Source organism: Schistocerca cancellata, chromosome 4 (genome assembly GCF_023864275.1).
Source record: "Schistocerca cancellata isolate TAMUIC-IGC-003103 chromosome 4, iqSchCanc2.1, whole genome shotgun sequence".
NCBI lineage: Eukaryota > Metazoa > Arthropoda > Insecta > Orthoptera > Acrididae > Schistocerca > Schistocerca cancellata.
Genome location: NC_064629.1, coordinates 130699283 through 130721168, shown reverse-complemented (window position 1 = coordinate 130721168; position 21886 = coordinate 130699283).

Below are 21886 nucleotides of genomic sequence, written 5' to 3'. Positions count from 1 at the left end.
GCCATTAAACAGGAAACAGTGAGGTGAGCAGAGGTTAAGTTAATCTGAGCAACATTCGTAGGGCAGCAGGTACACTGAGATGTGGAGATAAAGGATGACAGCTGTCAATCGACAACCACACGACCATCGTCAGTCTGCATCGATATTAACACGTTGTGCTGACACTATACCAGTCGGCTACGTCCTCATGCACTGCCGATTCCTTCACATCAACATGTCTGCGTCAAATCAAACTGGCCCTGCGAACTTTCAATTTGTGGGTAACCATGCAAATGACAGACATAGTTATTATTATTCTCCATCACATTTTTAACTCATTTAGTTTGGAATTCATTATTGTTTCATTTAGGTGCTCAGCATAGGGCTGTTTCATTTAATTTGAATTCCATTACTACAGTACAAAGGCATACGGGACCTGGTTAAAGAGATACATCTGCTCCAGGTGTAGTGATGAGACAACCGATTGGCTCTCTCTCTCTCTCTCTCTCTCTCTCTCTCTCTCTCTCTCTCTCCCATCCCCCCCTCCCCCCCCCCTCCCCCTCCCCCTCCCCCCCCCACACACACACACAAACACTGGCTAGTCTTCTTTTTCGATCGGTTGATTTCTGAGTCGAATGGAACGACCAAAAGAGAAACTATAGTTCCATTAAAATTGCTTGATATATGACGGGTGTCACTTGCCGATACAGTGTTGCCACATCGGCTGCCGGCTACCACTCGGTTATACACTATGTGATCAGGAGTGTCCGGACACCTGGATGAGAATGGCTGACAAGTTCGTGGCGCCCTCCATCGGTAATGCTGGAATTCTATATGATGTTGCCGTCCCTTAGCCTTGATGAGAGGTTCCACTCTCGTAGGTATACGTTCAATCAGGTGCTGGAAAGTTTCTTGGGGAATGGCACCCCATTCTTCACGGAGTGCTGCACTGAGGAGAGGTATCGATGTCGATCGGAGAGGCCTAGCACGAAGTCGGCCTTCCAAAACATCCCAAAGGTGTTCTATAGGATTCAGGTTAGGACTATGTGCACATCAGTCCATTACAGGGATGTTATTGTCGTGTAACCGCTTCGCCACAGGCAGTGCACTATGAACAGGTACCCGATCGTCTTGAAAGATGCAATCGCCATCCTCGAATTGCTCTTCAACAGTGGGAAGCAAGAAGGTGCTTAAAGTATCAGTGTAGGCCTGTGCTGTGATACTGCCACGCAAAACAACAAGGGGTGCAAGCCCCCTCCATGAACAACACCGCCGCCTCCGAATTTTACTGTTGGCACTACATGACATTCACCGGGCATTCACCATACCCAGACCCTGCCGTCGGATCACAACATTTTGTACCGTGATTAGTCACTCAACACAACGTTTTTCCACTGTTCAATCGTCCAATGTTTACGCTCCTTACACCGAGCGAGGCGTCGTTTGGCGTGATGTGTGGCTTATGAGCAGCCGCTCGATCATGAAATCCAAGTTTTCTCGCCTCCCACCTAACTGTCATAGTACTTGCAGTGGATCCTGATACAGGATGAGATTTTCACTCTGCAACGGAGTGTGCGCTGATATGAAACTTCCTGGCAGATTAAAACTGTGTGCCCGACCGAGACTCGAACTCGGGACCTTTGCCTTTCGCGGGCAAGTGCTCTACCATCTGAGGCACCGAAGCACGAGTCACGCCCGGTCATCACTGCTTTACCTCTGCCAGTATCTCGTCTCCTACCTTCCAAACTTTACAGAAGCTCTCCTGAGAACCTTTCTTTCGGGAGTGCTAGCTATGCAAGGTTCGCAGGAGAGCTTCTGTAAAGTTTGGAAGGTAGGAGACGAGATACTGGCAGAGGTAAAGCTGTGAGGACCGGGCGTGAGTCGTGCTTCGGTAGCTCAGATGGTAGAGCACTTGCCCGCGAAAGGCAAAGGTCCCGAGTTCGAGTCTCGGTCGGGCACACAGTTTTGATCCTGATAGTGTTTGGAATTCCTGTGTGATGGTCCGGGTAGATGTCTGCCTATTGCACATTACGACCCTCTTCTACGGTCGTCGGTCTTTGTCGGTCAACAGACGAGGTCGGCCTGTACGTTTTCGTGCTGTACGTGTCCCTTCATGTTTCCACTTCACTGTCACATCGGAAGCAATGGACCTAGGGATGTTTAAGTGTGTGGAAATCACGCATACAGACGTACGACACAAATAACACCCAATCACCTGACCACGTTCGAAGTCCGTGAGTTCCGCGGAGCGCCCCAATCTGCTCTCACACGCTGTGTAATGACTACTGAGGCGCTGAGATGGAGTACCTGGCAGTAGGTGGCAGCACAATGCCCCTATTATGATAAACGTATGTTTTTGAGGGTGTCCGGTAACTTCTGATCACATAGTGTAAGTGACACACAAACACGGCGTGTCAAGATGTTCTTTTGAACGGTAACGTGGAGCAATGTTGGAAGCTGCAGCCGCGAACTATGTCGGAAATGCGAGATGCTCCATTGAAAGCTGATTTTAAGTGACTAATGACTGAACTGCAGCAGGCGACGCGTTTTGTAGCCCCGAATTTAAACTCATCTCCTAAGCTAACCCAGCTTCGTGATATGCAATGTACCCGAGAAAACGGCATTCAACAATCTACAGCAGATGTTTTGTTCACGGCCATTAAAGCTAGCCTCTACGAGAGAATTCAAGAGAGAAAAAATTCCAGTTTTTGCACTAAAAGCAAAATGTAATTTCTTGCTATCATTGGGTACCTGAAACTATCCTTACGCTGACCAGACGTCCCAGTTTCGCCGGGACAGTCCCGGTTTTCACAAAAATGTCCTGCTGTCCCGACAAAATCACTCGGGACACATTTCCCTAATTTTTAATCGAGAAACAAAATGTGTTCAATAACATTTCCCCTTTAATTAAATATTTGTGAAAGACAAATTTCCTAGAAGTAGAACGTTATAAAAATACATATTTTCACAATTTATAGGGCTTCCGCATTTGGCTTAACTCGTCTGATGCCTATAAGAAAGAGTAAGAGAAATGCTGAAAAGAAAAATAAGTTATAACCTTCCTCCGCCTCTTATTTGCTGAGCTTCCACTTCATGGCGCCGGCCGCGGTGGTCTAGCGGTTGTAGGCGCGCAGTCCGGAACCGCGCGACTGCTACGGTCGCAGGTTCGAATCCTGCCTCGGGCATGGATGTGTGTGGTGTCCTTAGGTTAGTTAGGTTTAAGTAGTTCTAAGTTCTAGGGGACTGATGACCACAGTAGTAAAGTCCCATAGTGCTCAGAGCCATTTGAACCATTTGAACCACTTCATGGCCCTCGACACAACGAAAAATCAAAACCTAACGGGGGTAATGTATCACTACTTAAACCATTTCTGCTAACGGGACTACAGCCATATGGAAGTTAACTTTGTGAAGAATATGAGCGATACGATGTGTGTTAACATTGCTAACTGAATATTGTTTATCATGAATACATGCTTGCAATTAGCAGTCAAACGGACTCTTGAACTTTAGTATGAAATGTTCACTTTGTATCCGATTACTGATTGGTAATACTGTGTAGTTATTAGGATAAACAGACGTATCCAGGGTATTACAATAACGAAGTCTACAGGATGTTTCCGTAAGAGCCTGCAAAAATTTAACAGGACACTAAAAACTTTGAGGTAAGTAACGTGGAGTTGGAAAAGCCAGCTGAAGGAGAAAATAGGAATAAAATCATATTACTGTGTAATTTGTTATTTACACTAGTTCAGTTAACTTCAAATACCATCAGTGACATAATGAACGTACCATTTGTACTGTATCTCACAAATTGTGCTGAAACTAACGGCCATCAACCTCACTCATTGCGAGCATGACATCGGCGAACAGGATTCTGACGCACCCTCAGAAATACCCCTGGTGTGTTTCGAATCACATCAAAGGCATCTACAATTCTGGCAACTAATTCCATCTCCGTATCTACTGCGCTCTCATACACAAGTGACTTTAGATATCCCCGTAGGAAATAAACAAGGGGTTTAGGTCAGGTGACCTCGCAGGCCATGAAATAGGACCTTCCCTTCCAATCAAGCGACGAGGAAATATTGTGCCAGTACTGCTCCAGCGTTTTGTACTGTACGTCTCTCACTAACACTGACTAATGAATGGGTCTGTCGTTGATTCATAGCGCGTTCTGTCATGGGACAACGTAAATACGGTACAACGGAGCCACTTTATGAACAAGTGAAGTAAACAAAACCTGCATCATGACGTACTAGTAATCAGGCTCGTCCTTCTTGTACCCCGTACAAGAAATAAAGAATGTACACGTAAATAAACAACACTGTACGTGTGAACTTGTACGCATGTTAGTTGTAAATAAACTGGAAAACAGTAATGCTGTAAGTAGGCTGTTTAGGTTTTTATGTTGGTAACGCCACATAGCATTCTGTATGAAAATCATTGACTGTGCTGTGTGCAGTCTGTGGCTGATTTGCATTGTTGGAATATTTGCTATTGTAGTGTTGGGCAGTCCGAGGTGAGCCGCCAGCAGTGGTGGATGTGAGAAGAGAGATGGCAGAGTTTTGAGAGCGGACGATCTGGACGCATGTCCGTCAGAAAAACGAAATTTGTAAAACTGGATGTCATGAACTGATTATATATATATATATATATATATATAATGACTTTTGAACACTATTAAGGTAAATACATTGTTTGCTCTCTACCAAAATCTTTCATTTGCTAACTATGCCTATCAGTAGTTAGGTGGTGGTAGTAGTAGTAGTAGTAGTAGTAGTAGTAGTAGTAGTAGCAGTAGTTCAGTAGTTAGAATCTTTTATTTAGCTGGCAGTATTGGCGCTCGCTGTATTGCAGTAGTTCGAGTAACTAAGATTTTTGTGAGGTAAGTCATTCATGAAAGGTATAGGTTATTGTTAGTCACGGCCATTCTTTTGTAGGGATTATTGAAAGTCAGACTGTGTTGCGCTAAAAATATTGTGTGTCAGTTTAGTGATGATCAGAATGAGTAAAGAGAGAAATGTCTGAGTACGTTCAGTTTTGCTCAGCTGTTTGAAAATCAAATAACTTAAGAGGTTTACGAGCACTGTCATTCTTAATTTTTGTAAGCGGATGTTTCAATGCTAGGCAAAACGATGGACAAGTTTTCTTTCGTTTCTCCTTAAGCTGGCTTTTGCGACCCCAGGTCTCTATCTCAAATTGTTGAGTAGAGCATTCTCTATTACATTTTTGCACGCTCTTACGGCAAGCCGGCCGGAGTGGCCGCGCAGTTCTAGGCGCTACAGTCTGGAACCGAGCGACCGCTACGGTCGCAGGTTCGAATCCTGCCTCGGGCATGGATGTGTGTGATGTCCTTAGGTTAGTTAGGTTTAATTAGTTCTATGTTCTAGGTGACTGATGACCTCAGAAGTTAAGTTGCATAGTGCTCAGTGCCATTTGAACCGTTTTTTTCTTACGCCAAGACTCTGCATACCAGTCTTTCTAATTTCTGAAGAAAAGAGTTTTGTTAAGTGTAATGCATCTACATTTTCCTTTCCAACTCACGAAAAGAAGATACATTCTTGCTATGGGTTTTTCAACTGCTGCATCGTCATGGGCCTACTATCGATTTCAAAATATCACGATAACTGGCAAAGGTGAACAAACGTAAGTGTTGTAATGAAGTTGGGTGCAAAGTATAAACACAAATGTCGCAGTTTTTTTGTATTTGAAATCTGGTCAGCCGAACCATCCTACAATTGCTGCCGCGTTACCAATGATGAGCAGTCCTGATTGGCTGGCACTTGGTTGCAGTTTATAGGCGACACAAACAGACCCCATAAGAAAAAAAGGAAGAAAAAAAGATAGGAAGAAACAAATAAGAACAAATAAAAATGTCAATACGACGATCAAGCTAGCTTATACGAATGTTTTTTTCATTCTCTCTCCAGGTGGTGAGTGCTGTCATGTGATGTCGGTTACGTCCCTGGAGTGTCATTTTTCCGTCCGGGGGGTCTGGAGAATCTGGAGAAGTCCGGCGCGTGGTTCCCCCTGCAGCCAGGGACGCAGCTGGCGCGAGGAGGTGGCCCGCCTGTGCTGTGCGGGACCCGTGCCCACCTCCTCGTGCCGGCTGTGATGCTGGTGGCAGCTGGACTCTGACCTGGAGCGCACGTGCGTCTCAGTGAGGGAGGGCTGCTACCCCCGAGTAAATAGGAATGAAAACATTCGCTGAAATTTGACAATGTTCCCTTCTTCTTCACGTTCTCTTAAGAGAACCATTATGTTCAGCTTCGTACCACCAGCTTCATTAGTTCCGCGATCATTGCATACGGAACACAGTAATACACAACAATATATATTGTAAATAATCAAAAGAAGACTTAGTCTTTACTGGAAGTAATTAAATGTTTATTTTAACATTGGTGCACTCCCTTCAGATGTCTTTATGTACTACACGGGTACAGAAGGCTAGTCTCATTCAGAAGAATGAATGGACGGTGAACTAAAACACTAAAGGGTAGTTTCACTTGAAAGAAGAAATGAATACATGGTTCAATGACAGAAAGACAACATACTAGTTTCACTTCAAAAGAAAGAATTAGTAGCTCGGTCAGCCATCGACTGTTTTCATTCTGCTGCCCCCACAGGCTGAATTTACTCGAAGGAAATGAATGAATAATAAGGCAAACGATGCATAAAACTGTAACCGACAGGATCGACTATTTTTTTCGGTTGCTGCCATAGACTGGTTTCACCCAAAAAGACGAATGAAGAACTCAACTGATTCGTGAAACTACAACCAGCTAGCCGGCCGGGGAGGGCGAACGGTTCTAGGCCGTACAGTCTGGAACCACGCGACCGCTACAGTCGCAGGTTCGAATCCTGCCACGGACATGGATGTGTGTGATGTCCTTAGGTTAGTTAGGTTTAAGTAGTTCTAAGTTCAAGGAGACTGATGACCTCAGAAGTTAAGTCCCATAGTGCTCAAAGCCATTTTACAACCAGCTAAATCGATTGTTCTCATTCGGTTGTTCCCATCACTGTCCAGATGCCTTCTGCATATTTCTTCAAACGGTGTCAGAGCTTCAGCATTTGTTTAAGCTAGGAACGATACTATAAGATATTTCTCTACATACACTGCTTGACATAAGAAGTCTAGCACCCAGAAGGGGAGGAAACGAAATGAACCTTTACGAGATGAGAGTGATAACAATACCGAGTCAAATTTACGAAGAATTTGGCAGTGAGGTCCCACATATCATTATAACATTGCACCCTTCTGTCCTGGATGCATGCGCTGATTGGAAACAGTGTTGTAAGGCCATAGTATCCTCTCCTCAGGGCATGGTGACCCACAACTGTTGTAACTAGTCCTTAATATATAGGGTGATCAAAAAGTCAGTATAAATTTGAAAACTGAATAAAGCACGGAATAATGTAGATAGAGAGGTACAAATTGACACACATGCTTGGAATGACATGGGGTTTTATTAGAACCAAAAAATACACAAGTTCAAAAAATGTCCAACAGATGGCGCTTCATCTGATCAGAATAGCAATAATTAGCATAACAAAGTAAGACAGAGCAAAGATGATGTTCTTTACACGAAATGCTCAATATGTTCACCATCATTCGTCAACAATAGCTGTAGTCGAGGAATAATGTTGTGAACAGCACTGTAAAGTATGTCCGGAGTTATGGTGAGGCATTGGCGTCGGAAGCTGTCTTTCAGTATCCCTAGAGATGTCGGTCGATCACGATACACTTGCGACTTCAGGTAACCCCAAAGCCAATAATCGCACGGATTGAGGTCTGGGGACCTGGGAGGCCAAGCATGACGAAAGTGGCGGCTGAGCACACGATCATCACCAAACGACGGCCGCAAGAGATCTTTCACGCGTCTAGCAATATGGGGTGGTTCTAATAAACCCCATGTCATTCCAAGCATGTGTGTCAATTTGTACCTCTCTATCTACATTATTCCGTGGTTTATTAATTTTTGAAATTTATACTGACTTTTTGATCACCCGGTACATCATAATGGCACTGGGACCGAGCTGGTCCCGCTTATGCTCCATTGCGGACAGATCTGACGGTCTTGCTGGCCACAAGAGTACCTCAACATCATGTAGATAGTTTGTCCGCCTCGATAGCGTGGCAGACTCTCATGCAAGTGACCTGGGTTCGATTCCCGGCTGGGTCGAAGATTTTTCTTTGCTCGCGGACTGAGTTTTATGTTGCCATCATCATCATATCATCCTCATCGAAGCGCAAGTCGCAGCAGGGGTGTCAACTGAAAAGACTTGAACCAGGTGACCCGTCTAGCCGACGGGAGGTCCTCGCCACACGACATTTCATTTCGTGCAGATAGTTCAATGGGACTCGTGCGGTGTGTGGACGAGTACTGCCCTGTTGAAACGTGCCACCACAATATTGTCGCATCAGAGGTAACCTACAAGGACACAGGATATCCATGACGTACCACTGTGCCGTCAGAGTTTTCTATTCTCTGACAGACGTGTGCCGAAGTCGCAGCCGACAGATCACCACACCATGAGGCCAGGAATAACACTGTTTTGCCTTTCCAAAACATTAAACATTGTAGCAATGGGACCTCTCCCCAGGTTGCCTTCATACTCAGCCGGCCGCGGTGGTCTAGCGGTTCTGGCGCTGCAGTCCGGAACCGCGGGACTGCTACGGTCGCAGGTTCGAATCCTGCCTCGGGCATGGGTGTGTGTGATGTCCTTAGGTTAGTTAGGTTTAAGTAGTTCTAAGTTCTAGGGGACTTATGACCTAAGATGTTGAGTCCCATAGTGCTCAGAGCCATTTGAACCTTCATACTCGCCGACGAAGGTCGTCCCCGTTAGGGCAAGAGCGCCTTTCATCGCTGAACATAATGCGACACCATTCACCTGCAGTCCGTGCATCTCGGTCACGACGCCATTCCAAACGCAGCCGTTGGTTTTGTGATGTTAATGATAGCCTAGAAAAGGGACGGTAAATCCTCCGGTGGCCGGTAGCCTTCGACCAAAGCTACGGGATATGTTGCATGGAGTCTGTTACTTGGTCTCGTACGGCAGGCGCCGATGTGAAGGGGTCAGAAGTGCTTGGTGAACAATACGACGATTTGGTCGTGCGACAACTCTACTGGAAACTTGACGACGTGTATTCTTATACTCACGTACCAGTTCAATCTAACATTGGACCACTCTCAAATCCATATGTGCCACAAATCATAAAATTCCACGACTGGACAAGCCGGCCAAATGAAGGCCCACAATTAGGCCCTTTCAAAATCTGTCAGGCGCTGATAACGCTGTCTCTTAACTCATGTTTTGGCTCATCAATATACCCTTCTAGACCGTCGCGGATCGCTAACGACCTGGACAGGAAACCATGTCCGGTGACCAACCGTTCCTATTCTACAGGTACAAACAATCTAATCTACTTTTCCTAGTCTACCAGATTCAAGAGCAATAGGAAATTTTTGTGATCCTGATAATTACTGTATCTTTAATCAACTGCTCACTGTGGCAAGCAGCAGCCACTACTAAGGCGCAGTATTCCTGTATCACATTATAAAAAGTGAAGAAAAACAATCTGCTATTATTGACAAGTCGGTTATGTGGTATGTCCATTCGAGCAACATTTTACAGATAACCATACGTCGGAAAAGGGCCTTACGGCCAGAAAACGACAGCTAATCAATGACAAGCGCACCGAAGTGTTTGTATTTGAACTAAATTGCTCCAGCTAGTACCTGTTATGCTGAACTGCTCTGTTACTAATTAAACTAACGGAAAATTAATGTTTAGACTGAAGAAAGATAGACAAACTTTACAATTCCATCCATAGCTGTTTACGTCAAACGTTTGTTTTCTGTGTCTTTATTGAGTAAAGATTGAATATTCACTCAACTACGTTAAAAGTACTGCAATGTTATTAACTTTCGAAGAAAGGAAGTTGTAAAACAGAAATAGCACTGTAGTAATTAATAATGAAATCTAGGGGCCAAATATTAACTTTTGTTAATGTACAGAAAGAATGAATAACCTCTTATTCTAAAAAAAATTAGTAGATCAGTAAGTGTAGACCAAGAGAAAAATGGTAAAGAAAAAATAAATTAAATTTTAAAGACATGTTTTCTCAAAATAATTTTACAGTAAATGCTAGAAATTCCTGCCTCAAACATCGCTACAAAGATAAACGCCACAGTATAACACAAAAGAAGTTAAGTCTGGCAAAGCTCCACTGCTGAACATACCCAAACATCTTAGCTACCGTGACTAACTTCTAAACGGTCGTCAACGATGCATTTTCGACTTGCGGTTATCTGCAAAATTTTGGTCGGTTCGATGTCCCAAAGCCTGCAGTGACATTATCATCGGGTTGTTTTTGTCCACCATGTACACTCCGTGTTCTCTCTTCTTCCTATTTCGTTATTCAAATAACGGTTAGCATTTGTATCAAGAGGAAGTTAATTTTTATTCAAAAAATGGTTCAAATGGCTCTGAGCACTATGGGACTTAACATCTGTGGTCATCAGTCCCTTAGAACTTAGAACTACTTAAACCTAACTAACCTAAGGACATCACACACATCCATGCCCGAGGCAAGACTCGAACATGCGACCGTAGCGGTCACGCGGTTCCAGACTGAAGCGCCTAGAACCGCTAGACCACCGCGGCCGGCCTAATTTTTATTCAGGTTATCACTGGTACTGCCTACTTCATCTGTGGCACTTACACGTTCTTTCCTGACCACTCATTCCTATCATTCAACGGAAACAGATTCTTCCGTAAGGAAAATCTATCCACTGGTTTTTTTAACTTTTTAGAGAAAAATCAGTTGCCTTTCGATGTCATGAAATAAGTTCTGTAATTACCACTTTCATTAAGATATTCGCGATAAGGCAAACACGAGTTTTCTGACAAATCAACAACTATGATTCGAGCCGGCACTCTTTCCTTACGAGCATAACGCTTTTACTGAATGAGCTGTCCAGAATAACCTCACAGATTCAGTATCGCAAGACGAATCGTTTACTGCTAAGCAGAGTGGACGGTGTATCGTAAACTGAAACTAGTACTTACTCGTGTGATTGGCGGCTTTGTTACGAAGTTTCTAATCGACGCCAACTGCACGGATTTCTATCAGTTGTTTTGAATGGCACCATTTGGCGTAGGTGACTATGAGGAGTATAAGTATTCTGCAGTGTAGTGAAGGATGGCGTTATGATGATGAAAAAAAATGGGGGGGGGGGGGAGACTCCCAAAGCCGGCACGTAGCCCACTCTTCTCGAATGGTGCCGAAGCGGCCTTCCGCAAGACACTGGAGATATCTTGAATTGAACCCAGGACATTGACGTAAGGTCTTGTGACCAGGAGTTTTACGTTATCAGCTCCCTTGGAAGTCACATAATAGCTACACGTACTGCTTCGACTTCTACGTTAAGAATTGGTTAGCTGTGAGTCGAGAGCTTGTGTGTGTGGGAGATAGGCTTTGTCAGACAGAAGCCGCAAGACGCTTGTACAGCTCAGCTGGTATGAGCATTTTCGACATGAGACAAGGGTTGAGTTCGAGCCCGGATCCAGCACACAGCGTTAATCCGACCGGGAGATTTCATAGCAGTGAAAACTATGCTGCAGCATCAAGTATTTGCAGTTATTGTTGGGATGAACATGCATCACTATATTCTGACCTTTGCACCGCAAAATATCTGACGATGGCCGAAGGAGGGTGGACATAAAATGCCGACGGACAGTAGCAAGATAGGCGTTTCTCAAACAGAGAAATTTATTGACATCGAATATAAATTTAAATGTTAGGAATTATTTTCGGAGAGTGGCCTTGTACAGAGATGAGACGTGGACTGTAAAAAAATTCAGACAGGAAGATAATAGAAGCTTTTGAAATGTGCTGCTAAGAAGTATACTGAAGATCAGACTGGTAGATCGGGTAACTAATGACGAGGTACTGAATCGAGTAGGGGAGAAATGAAATTTTTGGCAAAACTCGACTTATGGGACAGTCAAATGTAAAAAACGTAATTGAACTGTTGATGATTTCGAAAGCAATCACCGTAAGTGATAATAAATTTATCGCATTTTTAGACAAGACAGTCAATACCTTTACGGAAAAATGTCTGCGATCGCCTGCGGAATCGTGATTGTACCCAGGCGTGCACCTCTTCATCCGAAGCAAATCTGCGGCCACGAATGTCTTTCTTCAGGGCTGCAAAAACATGGAAAACGACTGCAGAGATATCGGGACTGTATGGAGGATGTGTAAGGGCTTCCCAGCGAAATTCCTGCAGCATACTGTAAACAATCTTCAAAATGTGGGCCCGGCCTTACACATCCTCCATACGGTCCTGATCTCTCCCCATGAGATTTCTATAGTTTTGGAATCCTGAAGGAAGTCATTCGTGACTGCATATTGCTCTTGAAGAAGAGTTGCACACCTGGGTATAATCACGATTCCACACCCCAAGAAACCCGAAAACCCAAATAATAATGTCATGATAATTTAAAGTAGGGAACAGTGTTATCCTGACAGGTACGACAACTTTGACAATAATATAACTCCTTAAAGTTTTGATGAACACAAATTTCAATAATTACTGAGTATGTCATGATATAAAGGTAGAAAGAAAGGTTATTTTTAATTAGCTATCGAACATCGGAGTAATAACTGCAAATCAGTGCGAGGAAAGTTAAGTCCAAAGTAATATATCGGTCAGAGATAACATTTATTGTGAAAGAGAGTTGTAAACGCGGCGAAAAGGAAATTCAAGGCGTCTACAATGCTCGATCATGGCAATGTTAGTCGCTTGCTAGCTTCCTTGCTATCAAGTCGTGAGAGAGCACCGTTTGTTATAGCACTACAAACGGAACGCTACGAGATTATTTCTATTTAAAATAAAAAAGTACTATTGCATGATAAAGATGCGCAGACTTTGTTCTCAGTTATTCTGACTTGAGAACTTGAACTGGAGTGCTTCTGATAGTGTACGACGAGTTAATGGACTTTAATTATTGGAGATATTATTGTTGGACTCAACCTTCATCAAAGTGAACAGCTACAACGAAGAATGGACATAGTATTGGAGACTGCAATACCTGATTAGCCTTGAGTAGGAAACATTAATACGACCATACGAAGATAATACAAATACGCCGATTGTAAAAGTTGTCGTAATTGTCACGATCACCGAACTGAAAAGAACCGTAATTGCTCTGATCCATCGGTGTGCGTGTGGTGTGATGATTATAAACTAACTGCTAAGAACGAACAATTGAAATTGTTCGTCAGTAATGGAAATATCACGTGTTGGCTTCATAATTAATTGTACTGTGAGATCGTTGATGATCAAAATAAATTAACTGTGAACATTTTAATTGAAAGAGTGACTTGATGAACATTGAGCATTGAAAGGAGTGTTTTGCCGAAATAATATCACGACGCACGAAAGCAAGATAGCGTTATAGATTATCTCTGGATTTGCGTCGTGCCGTAGTGAACAGTTCTGCCTAGCAACGTAACAACTACTGATACTGAACTTCAAATGAATTTTTCCTCGCTTCAGTGGTATGAAACGACGCCGGTGATGAATGATTCACTCATTACTGCAACAACTAACTAACCGGGCATAGCAAATCATCATAAAACCATAACAGACAATTAAAATCAGCAGTTCGCATCGCTGAGAAGACTGTGCGGACTCGCAAATGAACTTTCATTCATTAGGCGAGGAACAATTTTCTTTAGAGATTTTCAGGTGCTGTTTCACGTTATCGGACGGGGACAACCATTACTGCGCGTCGCGACTCCATTCCACCGATCGAGCTGTAGCTGTAGCGGCTCAACATCAACAGCAACAAAAGAGGAGAGGGGACGTCACAACAGTCAACAACAAACATTCTTCCATGAAGGCACTGACCGTCTTGTCTCACAGTGGGATTAATGTATTAACAGTTATGGCGATTACTTTTTAAATAATTTACAGTTTGCTTGCTTTTTTTTACATCTGTTTCGTTTTAATTTGACTGCCCCTTATAAAAGAAAGGAAAGGTTGGTAAGGTACATTCAGAGGCATCAAGAAATCGTCTACTTGTTATGTAGGATAGTGCTGCGGCGGGGGGGGGGGGGGGGGGGGGGGGAGGGGGGGTGCGGGGGGGGGGGGGGAAGGTGTAGATGGAAACCAAGGAAATTTTGGAAATCTGTCGTAAGTTCCTATGGGACCAAACTGCTGAGGTCATCGGTCTCTAGGGTTACACACTACTTAATCTAACGTTACCTTACGCTAAGGTCAAAACACACACACACACACACACACACACACATACCCGAGGGAGGACTCGAACCTCCGACAGGGGGAGCCGGGAAACCAAGGCTTGGATACAGTCAACAGATTAAAATGGATTTAGGCTACGTTGGTTAAGCAAATCGGAGCCTTGCACAGGACAGACTGGAATGGTGAGCTGCAAACTGGATGTAAGCTGCAGTAGCTAAGCAGAGATATCGAGACAAACAAGTAGACTGAAGTCCACAGGAACAACGACAAGAAATATAAATCATAGCCTCCAGAACATGTGCTCTCGCAGAGCTTCAACGTGCTCGGGACAAAAGAAATAAGGATTCATTAGGACTGTCCTCTCCCACGGGGCTTTTGTCCCCACGTTGGCCTCCAGCCGCCCCTGTCATATCGGCCGCCTGTTCCACTTTTCTTCACCCTTGTGGCGGTGGCGCGTTCCCCCTCGCTGCCTGGCTGCCTCATCACTCTAATCAAGGAGACTGTCAGCTGCCCGGAGGAACGGTGAATCACGGCCACTACTCGTCCTTCCCTCCCTCGATTTTTCTCTTTTTTCCTTTCCCCCCTCTGTGTTGTGAGGGGGTGGGATGGGGGTGAGAGAAGAAGGTAGACACGTATTAGTAGACTTTTAAGTCGATTTCCTGAACTACAGAACTGAAATGAAAACGGTGGTCAGGGGGGGGGGGGGGGGAGGCGGTGGAGGAAGCGTTTGTAGAGGTATCACTTTCAGAAGAATAAGCCACCTCAAATATTATTGTATATGAAGATAGTAATTGTTCTCAAACGAACAAATACCATTGATGACCGTGCAGCTTCTCTAATAAATGATAATTAATTGAAACCCTCAGCTGCCGACAGGTGTTGTTGATATACCTCGACGGGGACAGTTGAAAATATGTACCCCGACTGAGACTCGAACCCGGGATCTCCTGCTTACATGGCAAACGCTCTATCCATCTGAGCCACCGAGGACACAGATGAACAGCGCGACTGCAGGAACTTATCCCTTGCACGCTTCCCAATATTGTTATTCCCTCTGCGTGTTTCTCAGAAGAGGCAGTTTCGTAGGTAATGACACTGCCTTGCTGCCTTATAGGAAGAATCCACGCGAGATGTGTATGACTTAGGATACTAGTACGCAACGAACGTGTTTCATAGATGAGGAGCCCAGTTAGTCGCAAGATTACTCATCCAAGCGAGATCGTATTGCCCAGGAGGGAGGGAGGTGGTCTAGGATTTAATACCACGTTGACGACAAGGTCATGCAGGAGCTCGGATTCGACAGGAATGAAACGGGATTTTGAAAAATATCGTCCTGATATTCATCACAACAGGAGAAGCTTATTCATTATGGATATTGTTGAACATCATGACTGTACATTAACTGAACATAAATACAATGAACCCCAGTTAACCGAACTCAGGTCAACCGAAACCTGGGTTATCCGAAACGACTCCGAAAGTCGCATAAAGAAGTGTACCCATGGTAACAAATCTAGATGACAGACTGCCGCACTGCGTTAGAGAGGAGGAGGTGAACGCCTGGCCTTAAGTTGCTTACCCACCCACCAGTCTAAACAAAGCTACACTGCCAACAATACATCATTCTAGTGGTAGTTTTTTTCCGTTGCGTGTGTATTTGTGTGCTACGCTAGAAACAATAAACTGTAGTATACGGAATATCAATGTGCTGTAATCCTATAATAGTAATTTCAACTTTGATAAAGGACATAAGCGTCCCCTACAAGGAGAATTTTTATATTTGTTTGACCTCAAAAACTTTCAGAAACAGATAAAATACAAAATACTGCAGTACATATTAGATGTTCATGGCTTAACCGAAAGAAGGTTTATCCGGAACGGGTGCAGCCTCGACCCCCTCCCCTCCCCCTTCATTTCGGTAATGGGGTTCTACTGTACAGATAACTGTCCGGACCCTTGTGGAATATTTGTTTATTTTCATAAACTAGTTTTCGAGCCTTTCGAGGCTCATCTTCAGATGGGGTATGCAGAAGTTACATATTTGTGCGTTTAGCGTGATGCTGGGTACTGGCTTTGTGACAAAAAGATAGCAAACACTTTAATATATGACCTCGAATGTTAGTCATATAGTACAGTAAGTTGTGTCGAGAAACGAATATTTACTTACTGTTGCTAATATCCACCTCTCAGCTTCCATTTTCATTGCCTATTGGTCGCAGAATTAATCATTATTCACTACCAATGCTGAGTGTCAGTAGCTGGTGGATTTATGGCGACAGCCAGATGTGGGATGAAGAGGTTCCTGCACCCATCACACGGGAATAAAAGAGAAAAATAAAATGCAGCAGTTTATTTTTAAATGTGCGACACTTAACAGTCCTTTGTATGCGATCCTGCTTTCTCGCAACAGAAACGTTCAGCTGCCAGCCGGCTTTATGTTTCAGTGGAAAGGCCACCGCACACTCTGACATCGCAGCACACGTCAGAATGCATTGGGAGGGACGTGGGAAAGAGCGCGGCTCGCGACCAGAAGAGGCGTGACAGTCGTGGGGGAGACCGAGGGGTGATGTACTGTAAATTGCCGCCCGAGGCAGCGCCACCCTCCAGCTCCCTGCACATGCAGCGGAAAATTTCATCCAATTTCGAGTCGGATAAAATGTATAATAAAGTTGTTACGCCCTGGCGCCCTCGGAATTATTCTGATTAATAAACTGAGGCTACCCGCGGAAAGATGTGAAAGCCTGATCAATATTTATTAGAGGTAATGAGGCATACAATACAGTTTTGTTAATAAAGCTCCATAGCTGTACTGTGGGGCCACCGTGAGGTAATTAAGAGTAACAGTGAAATGAGTTTATGCGGAGAATGCCTTGGCTATTGGACTTAGAGCCAAGACTGCATACCCCTTTCACAAAGGATGAAGACAGAGCAAAGCAACTGCTAAGGAACGATGTCCTAAATCCACCAATGATCTCGAGAAGCCCTTCATACTACCGTCACCAAATATATAGCTTGTATTATATGACGAAACAATGTGCAATCAGCAGCTTAAACTAAGAAAGGTCACTAAACAAACACCAAAGTAACTACTCCACAAGCAACCATATATGGCGGAGGTCAGATGGTACCGTTTTTCCTTGTCTTTCCTGTTTCTCTCTCTAGTGGGGGATGCGACAAGTGACGCTGTGCCGCTGTATTCACCCGCTCCCTGTTAACCGCCGGTGTCAGGCATGTGCGACGGAGGCAGTATCGTTTTACAGTACTTCCCGAATTTTATTTCTCCTACTGTGATACGGTATTTTGGTTATATATTTATACGAAATTAAGATGCAGCACACGGGAGGTTGAGCCGGCCGGAGTGGCCGTGCGGTTCTGGGCGCTACAGTCTGGAACCGCGTGACCGCTACGGTCGCAGGTTCGAATCCTGCCTCGGGCATGGATGTGTGTGATGTCCTTAGGTTAGTTAGCTTTAAGTAGTTCTAAGTTCTAGGGGACTGATGACCACAGCAGTTAAGTCCCATAGTGCTCAGAGCCATTTGAACCATTTGAACACGGGAGGTTGTCTTCAATATTACGATGTTTTACGTGATGTCCCATCCGGGATGGTATGCCCTTGCATTCCTCCGACCTGTGGACTGCACATTCAGCTCTTTATGCTGAGACCTACAGTTTAACGTGAAATATGAGCTCCGCTTGAACTGATTACAATGCACATGCTTAAAACGTTGGCGGATGTCAAAATTCCTGGTACCATCCTTAGTCTGACAAGTACTTCTAATACATCAAACCACATTCTCTCACTTTTCTTCATCAAAGCTTACTGCAATTAATTAAAGAGAATTTCACACTGGTGAAAAAGCATTTCGCTTTTATTTACAAAGCATCTCTCGTGGTAATTGGTGTTTCTGCCTCTTGTTCACGTATTCTGCAAACTACTGGTTTTTCGTTTTTGTTAGGGTATGTTGAACCGAAAGAAACTTTGTTGCACATTTGCACCTGGTATTTTTTGCCTATTTTGTACTTCACTTACGTTGCACTGCCGTTATTTGCACTTCACCTCAAATTTGGAAACAGAATTGCGGTTACATGTGTTCGTTCAAATGGTTCAAATGGCTCTAAGCACTATGGGACTTAACTGCTGAGGTCATCAGTCCCGTAGACTTAGAACTACTTAAACCTAACTAACCTAAGGACATCACACACATCCATGCCCGAGGCAGGATTCGAACCTGCGACCGTAGCAACAGCGCGGTTCCGGACTGAAGCGGCCAGAACCGCCCGGCCACAATGGCAGCCACATGTGTTCGGACTAAACACAGGATTACAGTGTTTAGTCTGCTCATTTGAATGAAGACACGTAAACACTATAATAATGTGCATTATCTTTGTGCCTGTAAAACCCTTCCTTGGCCTTCATGGTGCCTTGCACGAGCTCCACTGGACCGATGGATGACCACGTCAATGTTCACCAGAGCATAATGGAGCCGCCGCCAGCTTGTTTCCGTCCCGCAATACGGGTGTTAAGGAGCTGTTCTCCCGAAAGACAAAGAAATCGCGCCCTCCCAACGCCATTATCAACAAGGTATCGGGATTCATCAGACCATGCAACGCGGAGCCACTGCGCCAACGTCCAGCGCCGATGGTCACGTGCCCATTTCAGTCGTAGTTGTCGATGTCGTGGTGTTAACGCATTGGTCATCGGCTGCGGAGGCCCATCGTTATGAGTGTTCGGTGCACTGTGTGTTGAGGAACGCTTGTACTCTGCCCACCATTTAAGTCTGATGTTAGTTCCGCCACAGTTTGCCGCCTGTTCTGTTTTACCAGTCTGCCCAGCCTACGACGTCCGACACCTGTATTGAGGGGTGGCTGCCCAGCCGCACTATATCTGGACATGGTTTCACCTTCGTTTCACCTTGTGTTGAAGACACTCACCGCAGCACTCCTCGAACACCCGACAAGTCGTGCAGTTTCCGGAATGCTCGTACCGGGCCTGCGGTCTATCACAATCTGCCCTCGGTCAAACATGAATAGATCGTGCGCATACCCCATTCTAGGCATGGACAGCACGCTCTGTGATACTACATGCACCGGCCGGAGTGGCCGTGCGGTTCTAAGCGCTTCAGTCTGGAACTGCGCCACCGCTACGGTCGCAGGTTCGAATCCTGCCTCGGGCATGGATGTGTGTGATGTTGTTAGGTTAGTTAGGTTTAAGTAGTTCTAAGTCCTAGGGGGCTGATGACCTCAGATGTTAAGACCCATAGTGCTCAGGGCCATTTGAACCATTTGAACTACATCCACCGTGCGTGTGTCTGACTAGCAGTCATTCCTCGCCAGGTGACGCTGTTGTCGCCTGTACGGGCTTATATCGATAGTAGGTCGGTGGTCGTAACATTCTGGCTGATACGTGTATATTGTATTGGCTAGGTATCTATGGACTGTAAGTAGCACACAATTTTTTCCCCTTTTTATCGAATTATTCTTTTGATTTGTCCTCTTTCATCTTCACTTCGATTCATATATATTTTTTGATTTGGCGAGGTACATTCAGTTATGTATAAGCTCTCTTAATGTTACACTCCTTTGGACATCCCTGCCAACCTTAGGTTTCATGCTGCAATCATACTATTCTTCCTGTAATCCTTGTGTTCTTGTTATCGTACGACTGTTGCCTAGGAACTGGAACAGCTGACCCCATTTTGAACATTTATTGCTAACTACCCAGACCGTGTCTCTACCACAACTACATTTCGTCTGCTTTCTCACCCCCATTTATCTTTCTATACATACTGCACTGCAAATATCTGCACAACAGTGAACCTATGGACGGTTTGTGCTGTGTATCTTGTTTGAAAACAAACGTTTCCTGCTTCACGGTATTTGCTGTTGACATCTTTCCCCATATGTTTGCATTTGTTATTGCTTGGTTATGTCTGTGATTTGTTTTTTACTGTTGTGTTAATTGTACGTTAAAAATGATACTCAGCAGTAGGGGTGAGTTCACTGATGAAGAGTTGTCCGATATGCACCTCCTGTATAGGTTTACTGAATGTAATGGAAGAGCGGCATAGCAATATTATACTGACAAGGGAACCTCCACATCGCACCCCCCTCAGATTTAGTTATAAGTTGGCACAGTGGATAGGCCTTGAAAAACTGAACACAGATCAATCGAGAAAACAGGAAGAACTTGTGTGGAACTATGAAAAAATAAGCAAAATATACAAACTGAATAGTCCATGGAAACATAGGCAACATAAGGGACAGGGTGGGTTCAGGAGCGCCGTGGTCTCTGGTTAGCGTGAGCAGCTGCGGAACGAGAGGTCCTTGGTTCAAGTCTTCCCTCGAGTGAAAAGTTTTCTTTCTTTATTTTCGCAAAGTTCTGATCTGTCCATTCGTTCATTGACGTCTCTGTTAACTGTAATAAGTTTAGTGTCTGTGTTTTGCGACCGCACCGCAAAACCGTGCTATTGGTAGACGAAAGGACGTTCCTCTCCAATGGGAACCGAAAACATTTTATCACAAGGTCATAGGTCAACCGATTCCTCCACAGGAAAACACGTCTGATATATTCTACGCGACACTGGTGACGGCATGTGAGTCACATGACAGGACTATATTATCGACTCACCTAACTTGTACACTTGGCGAATGGGTAAAAAGATTCTTTTACCTTGCCCGATTTAGGTTTTCTTGTGGATGTGATAATCACTCAAAAAAGTGATCGCATCGGACGGACGGACGAAGGGACAGGTAATAATTGTCTGAAAATAAAAAATTAAACTTATCACTCGTGGGAAGACTTGAACCAAGGAATCTCATTCCGCAGCTGCTCACGCTAACCACGGGACCACGGCGCTCCAATGCTCATATTCTCCTTGATGTTGCATATCTTGCGCATGAACTGCTCAGTTTGTATATTTTGCTTATTTTTTTCATAGTTCCACACAAGTTCTTCCTGTTTTCTCGATTGATCTGTGTTCAGTTTTTCAAGGCCTATCCACTGTGCCAACTTATAACTAAATCTGAGGGGGCTGCGATGGGGAGATGCCCTTGTGAGTTGTTCTCTCAACAACGAGAACCACATCACGACGCCCTTGCATCTGTAGATACGAGCTTTCGAATCCCGTATTCTTCCATGTACAGTGGGAGGAAGAGAATGTGTTTCTTGCTACTTATGAGAGTCGTGCCACTGGGTAATAGACGCATTCCACGCACTCTAAACTGAAGCCCAGCATCGGTTTGGAAAATCTTGCATGAACAATAATTTTTATGATCGTGCATTGAAAGGTAAAGCTGATGGTGCACAGTGCGTGACTGGGCTACCGGTCTCACTGTACGTAGAATATAAGCTTTGTTGACCGCGGCATTAGGAGGGGGAGGGTAGCGGGCCCATTGCCCCGGCCGCCTTTTAACCCGGTACTCATTTCACAGCAGGCTGAGTGGTCCTGGGGTCGTCTTGGAGGACTGGAACGAGTAAATGTCACTGCTTTTATCGGGGATTGAACCCAGGACCTTGAAGGCCGGAGTGTAATGGTCTGCCCGCTACATCACCACTGCCACGATTCTATACTACAGGCCTTTTTTTCTGGGAGTTGTGGGGCACTCCTGTAATCCAAACTACTGGGAGG